The sequence below is a fragment of the Cygnus olor genome, chromosome 8, assembly GCF_009769625.2.
Source record: "Cygnus olor isolate bCygOlo1 chromosome 8, bCygOlo1.pri.v2, whole genome shotgun sequence".
NCBI classification, from domain to species: domain Eukaryota; kingdom Metazoa; phylum Chordata; class Aves; order Anseriformes; family Anatidae; genus Cygnus; species Cygnus olor.
Window position 1 is genome coordinate 6053364 of NC_049176.1, and position 6320 is coordinate 6059683.

At 35.6% G+C, this 6320-nt stretch overlaps 1 long non-coding RNA gene across 1 annotated transcript; it reads left to right on the plus strand.

Annotated features, from left to right (window-relative positions):
* Positions 1-3143: 3143 nt before the first annotated feature.
* Positions 3144-6065, plus strand: LOC121074289. Its single transcript, XR_005822245.1, has 3 exons — positions 3144-3293; positions 3438-3541; positions 4550-6065. It is a non-coding gene; the product is annotated as an uncharacterized LOC121074289 (long non-coding RNA).
* The last annotated feature ends 255 nt before the right edge of the window (positions 6066-6320 follow it).

Genomic DNA, 6320 nt, shown 5'->3' on the forward strand with positions numbered 1-6320 from the left:
TGTTAACTTCAAAGACATTTTGTAATTGCTGAAAATTCGGAATGACGCATATATAATAAGATTTTGTTCAAAGTAAAGATTTTAGAAAGTCTTATATCTGTTTTTCCTCTTTTCTGTGCTTTTACCTTCTAAGGAAAGCTTAGTAAAAATAGTAGTACAGCAGAATACCAGAAAGCATATTAATTAGTATGAAGATGGTTTGCAGCCGTTTCCTTAAGCTGTGTTTTTCTTCAACGTTGCATGTGATTATAAGAGTAGCAGCGCTGAAAGTCTCAGAATGGTTGCAGTGTCAAAGCAAAGAAGATTGCAGTTTGAATCAAGGCAACAACGTGAATAAGAGAAAAATCACCAGTATGCTGAGAAGTACTGATGTATGACAACTAAGGATGAAAATCTTCCCAAGCAAATATAAAATAATACTAAATGTTTAAGATATTCAGAGAGGTGCTAGGAATAATTTTGGAAGATCTGAAAGGGAAAATTACTGGAATTTTGTATATTCTCTCCACATGTTAGCAGTCATTCAAAAAAAAGAAATGCAAGTAGAGTTTTTTGGTATGGAGTTCAAATTTATTTTCCTTCAGGTTAGCTAAAGGGTGTGGTAAAATGATATGGTTGAAATCAAGTATGGTGTTACATGCTAGATAATAAAAAGAACTGTGTATTTAGTAGTAACGTCACAGCATGGACAGGGAGGACAAAAAGAAAGCAAAATGGCCTTTGAATGTAATTTTTCACTTTAGTGCTTGGTTAAATTTTCTTGTTCAAGAGATTATGGGCGGGGAATGATAATCTGTTTCCTATCACTAACACAGGGGATATAAGAATTGATATGTGTGATGATATGATAGAAAATTGTAGATAAAGTGTTCCGCTTCTTACTATAGTAGCTCACATTGTGTTTTTGCTTGGGCCAAGCACATCATGGTACTGTGAATCGTGAATGTGTTTCAGTATGCTCCAGGACACTAAAATTACATGGCTAACATGCCTGCAGATAAGCTAGAAGAGCTGGCTGAAATGTCCAGTAGTTTCCAAATTAGCCAGATCAGATACAGGGTTTGTGGGTAGTGGGTGAAATTTTTAGAATAAGAAATTGGTGGAATAAAAGGGGTTTAAAAAATGGGAAAATGTGGTGGGAGATTACAATTTCAGGTTTATGTACTAGAAAAAAGGCAGCCCGATGTATCATGGAAACCTTGAAGATTTTGTAATAATATAATGTATTCCATTAGTGTTGTTTTGGTTTTGGTCTGGCTGTTTTTTTTTCTCTGCCTTAGGTATGTTTGACAACAATGTGTCTGAATGATGCCTCTGCTTTTCTTTCCCACTGACTAGAAATTAGTATTGTGCAGGTGAAGTCACAGGTGCTACTCTGGAGATGTTCCCTATGCCTGAGAAGATACGTGTGCGAATGTTTAAGCTGCCAGTGTTCTCATTTTTTTTTTTTAAATATATTATGTATTGAAAGGAGTCTGGTCACTTTAAAATGGAAGATCCTGTTTTCAGCCCTTTCTGACTACTGGCTTTAACCATTTGGTCTGGAATTTTCCAGGCTTAGTCTGTCTCACGCTCCACACGCTATCTTTCTTACCCTATCTTCTGCATATATTTCCTGAAACAAAATTAAGGAAGAAAACTTGCTTGTTCCACTGGCTTTTTCATCCCTTTTTAAAAACAAATGAGTACACCCCACCCTGTTAGCAACATCCATGTTGGAGGTTGGACTTAGGGACACCCAACCAACCTAGGCTTGTTTGAGTCATTGACTGTTCTTGAAAACATGATTACATTTACTTAAAATTCTTTGGAAATGCATTTACATTCAGATACTTAAAAGTTGGGTGGGTACGTCTCTGAAGGTGACCCCTCCTGCATAACAGATGGAACCATTACAATTATTTGCTACATTAGTTCAAATAGTGTTTGTGCGCCCTATATTGGGGCATACGTTGCACATTTCCACATAGTGAAGTTTGCTTTCTGGCTTATATAATCTGCAGTCTTCACTTTTAATGTTCTTCTAAGGTGATGTTTGTGCTTTTTTATTTGTTTATTTGTATTTAAGAAAATAAGAAAATAAAGCATAGTATTTTGTGTAGTATTTGGAACCCAGGATATAACCTGTTCACTGAGTTAATAGCTATGAAATACTAATACAATTTATCTGTGTTGTTCAAAGCATGCTTCTTGTCCCCCTTTTCACTGGCAGCTAAAACCCAGTTGTTTTTAGCATTGTTTCCTAACACAGTGAGACATCGCAAAAGAACAAATTTGTTTTTTCATATCCCCATACCAATAATTTAATTTTATATATTTTTTTATAGACACTGATGCTAAAAATTAACTTTTTGATGCACAGGTTATTTGACACCTATGACCTGAAGGGATAGGTAGTGGAATTTCATTTCTTTGACATTGATTGGAGTTGAGTTCCTTCTGTAAGACCCCTGCTGTTTCAAACCCTGTGTAGAGATTGAGGAATAGTTACCAGCTTAGTAAGTGTGGAGTAGCTGATTGTCTTGAATCAAGTAGAAGCTATGGGGAGTTTAATTCTCTAAGGTGATGTTCAGAAGCCTAAATCTGTTCTTTCCCTTCTGTTGTGTTCACTGCTAATCCAGCATCCAGGGAAACCAGGTTCTATAGAGAGCAGCCTTGTGAAACACAGTCCTGCTTCATTCTCGGAGAGTTGTCATCCTATTTGTTGTGGGTATAAACAGCAACAGAGAGTTGCTTGGAAAAAATACTGTGCCATCATGTAATCAGTCTGTCATAATGCAAATACAAGATGAGGTGAATTGAGGATTAAATGGAAGATTTAGTGCTGGCATTTTTAATTTCTAATGGTTGATTTATAATCTTGATAGTAATGTAAATTTATGTATATAGCATGCTACTATGTTTACATCCTGATATGTTTTAATATTTTGTTTTTATTAAATTTCTAGTAGATTTTGCAATTGTAAAACTGAAGGCTATCCTAAGTAATGTTATGAAAGTACACCTGAAAGATGCTTGTGTAATTGAGGACTCGGTGTTAAATTGAATAAAGTGTTGTATGGTCAGACTAAAAAATGAAAGGAGAACTAAATTAGCTATACATTTCTTTAATTATTTTAATATACTTTAATTTACCTTAAAATGTTTTTTAAATTGTCTCTTTAGTGCTACAAATATCAAAACATTCTGTGAACTAACGAGGCATGAAATGGTTATTATGCAGGAGCTGCAGCATGTGCCAGATATTCTGTGGTAGTGCATGTGCTACCTTCAATGCTAAAAACCTGCTAAAGGTAGGTTATTACCATTCAGAATTTTTCAGTGTTGTTGTTTGTAACATAACTTTACTTCGTGCTTTTCGCAAAAGAGATTTCATTTTGAGGTTTCTCAAAGGCTAGAAGACAGGTTATTTTTAATCCCTTAATTTCTCTTCACAGTGTGTACTTCTCTACTCTGTCCTCACTGCATGGGAGGCTAGAGTCTTGACTGGGTCCTGATGTGCCTGGGTGCTGGCATAAGGCCAGAGACTGTATTGACAGTGGTAAGGATAGTTCAGACTGCTCAAAGATCCTGAATATTTTTTTCTGGAGGGGGAAAAAGTCTCAAAGATGGGAGGTTGTTCTCTGAGATGAGCGGACATAAAAGCAAAGATCTGTTTTGAAGAGTAGACTTTACAAAGGAGTCTATATGCAACTTGAGTGACAAGGTTTTGAATCACTTCAATTTGTTTTCCTGTAATAGGAAAACATATAGGTGTGTGGTAAAACATCTCGCATGTTCTGCTGAGGAACTTTAATGTATATTCGTATCCCTTAAATGAAATGGTTCTCTACAATGAAAAGTGGGTTAACTTAAAAAGTGCTTGGTAATACTGGAAAATGAGACTGATAAAGAATAGCTTATGCAACTGAAGAGGGCATTTATATTGTATTAGTTAACTGTCTACCTGGAATTTGGTCAGGTTATACGGAATAACACATTTAGTAGGATCTTCTGGCCCTGTGGTCTAAGGGGCAATCATGTAATCTCAGTAGAGAGAACATGGCTTTGCACTTGCAGCTTGTCTGTGGTAAGTGATGATGCTCAAGTGTAACACTGCAGAAAGCTCGATAGCTCTGTTTCTTAGAACACTTTTTTTTTTAAATACTTATTTTATTTTCAAAGACCTGCCATTTCCAATTATTGGTTCACTTTCTGAAAATGAAAAGCAGAAATCTGTGCAAGAATTCTGTTATCTTGGGTCTGGCCAACTTTAGTCCAAAGGATTATTCAAAAAATTGGTGGAGGTGTGTGACTAAAAATATTTAAGCTGTGTAGCGTAAGAAATTTGTCAACTTTTGAAAGTTTGGTCAAATTACATCACGAAACAGTTTGTTTATTTGGTCTATGAAGCCTTGTAACTAGGCATGGTAATACTTAGTGATTTTAGTGTAGAGTTAAATCTGTGTGAAAGGTGTGGGTGATTTAAAAGTGTATTTCCTGAGCATTCATAATTAAAACTTCTTTCTAGTTTTATTTCTATAATAGTCTTATTTAATATTACTCTAAGGAGATGAAGGCTAAACCAATTGCTCCACTCGAGAGATGTTGGAACCTCTGATTTTGGAGAGATTGCAATCCATTTTGAGTAGGTATGCTGAATTTGATTGCTTATTTACTTTGGAGTCTGGAGATGCACTGTAGAGTAAAAGTAGTTTCATATTTTATTTTACATGATTCTGGAAATCATCCTTCACAAATACCATCTTAAGAGTGGATGGCAAATGAAATAAGACAGTTGGTAACTAAAATCATCAGTTTTACTGTTTTTACCACCATATTCTGATGCTTGCATGTTTTGTTCTTCTCACAATGAAGCTAAATGAAAACCTCTGAGAAAGAGTTCCTTCTAATGTAGCATAATGAAGTCTTTAAATGGGTACAGTTGTAGGTCATCATGAATAGGAATGCAGTGACCTTTGTCTTGACAATGAAGCTGGCACAAGCTTCTCAAAGAGCTGTTCTTTTTTTTTTTTTTTTATTTCTCCGCCAGAAAGGACACAAATAAAACAGAGGATCCCCCTTCTCCCATCAGTGAACAAAATCAAAAGATTAGAAAATGTATTGTAAATTGTTAGCTTGCAAAATCTAGAAATAACATGGAGTTCTTTCTCTAAATATACATATTGTTACAGGAATGATGTGCAAGGAGGTGGGAAAGAAAGGAAAGTAGAGGGACTGTATGCCTCATAAAGAGCCTTCTGGTTTCTTATACTGTGTAATGTCCTGATTTGATTTTAGATACACAACAATGAGATATTCAAAATTACCAGTATGATCTTATAATTCGGAGTCTAGAAAAATAACAAATCTTTGTCATTCATTTTCCGTTTAGTTTGGTGCATATCTGCAGGTTTGTAGTGCACTGCACTGAAATATTAGGAAGGCTCAAATTTCTTGGTGGCATATATAAAAAAGCAGAGTATTTTGCAGAAGGCACATAAAAGTTGTGGCTGTTTGCTGTTGGGGAGGCCCTGTTGCTCCACCCAACTTTTGTAGTCATTTTTGAATTGCAGTGCTCAGCAATGTTCTTTAACCGTAGAGAATCACCTGTCATTCTTAAATAATGACACTACCTGCTCATTTAGGATTTTCTCAAGGTTCCAGCAATGTCGATCTGAATTGTGCTGTCTCTTGTAAAGGCAAGGCTTGTTTGGGAGAACGAACTCTAAAGTGAGCAGTGAAGATAATGAATGGAGATGTTTTTGTAAAAGAGAAGTCTTATCTATAGAACTGCTTCTCTATGACCAGATGTTTATTTATTTACCCTTTAAAGGAGTAAAAATTGGTTGTTTGACTCTTTCTTTTTTCAAGGACCTGGCTACGTGTTAATGTGAAGAGCAGGTTGTTTCCTTGGTGATCATGGACGCTACTCCCACAAGGCCGTGGCCTGGGCAAGTAGCTGGATTGGGTGCTTTGACGATTGTGAGTGTGCCTCTTTAGCAGTAGGCTTTTTTCAGGGTGTAAAAAAAAAAAAAAAAAAAAGTTAAGTTTAGAATGTGCATGTTATTTCAGAGCTATGTGAACTTAACAGATAAAACAGCAGTTACCATTTAATGTTGTCTTTAAATGTTTTCTGGGTAAACACATAGAACATATCTAACGCACAGTGAGAAGTAAAAATACGTCAGATCAAAAGATATGTAGAATAGTACATTAACAGTCAGTTGGAAAAATATAGGTAATGTTCTCTCCTGTGGAAATGAGAAGGCTTTAAAAAGCCTTATAAAGCTTACTTTTATAAGCTAGAACCTACTTGATTTTATATTGGAGCCTTTTAT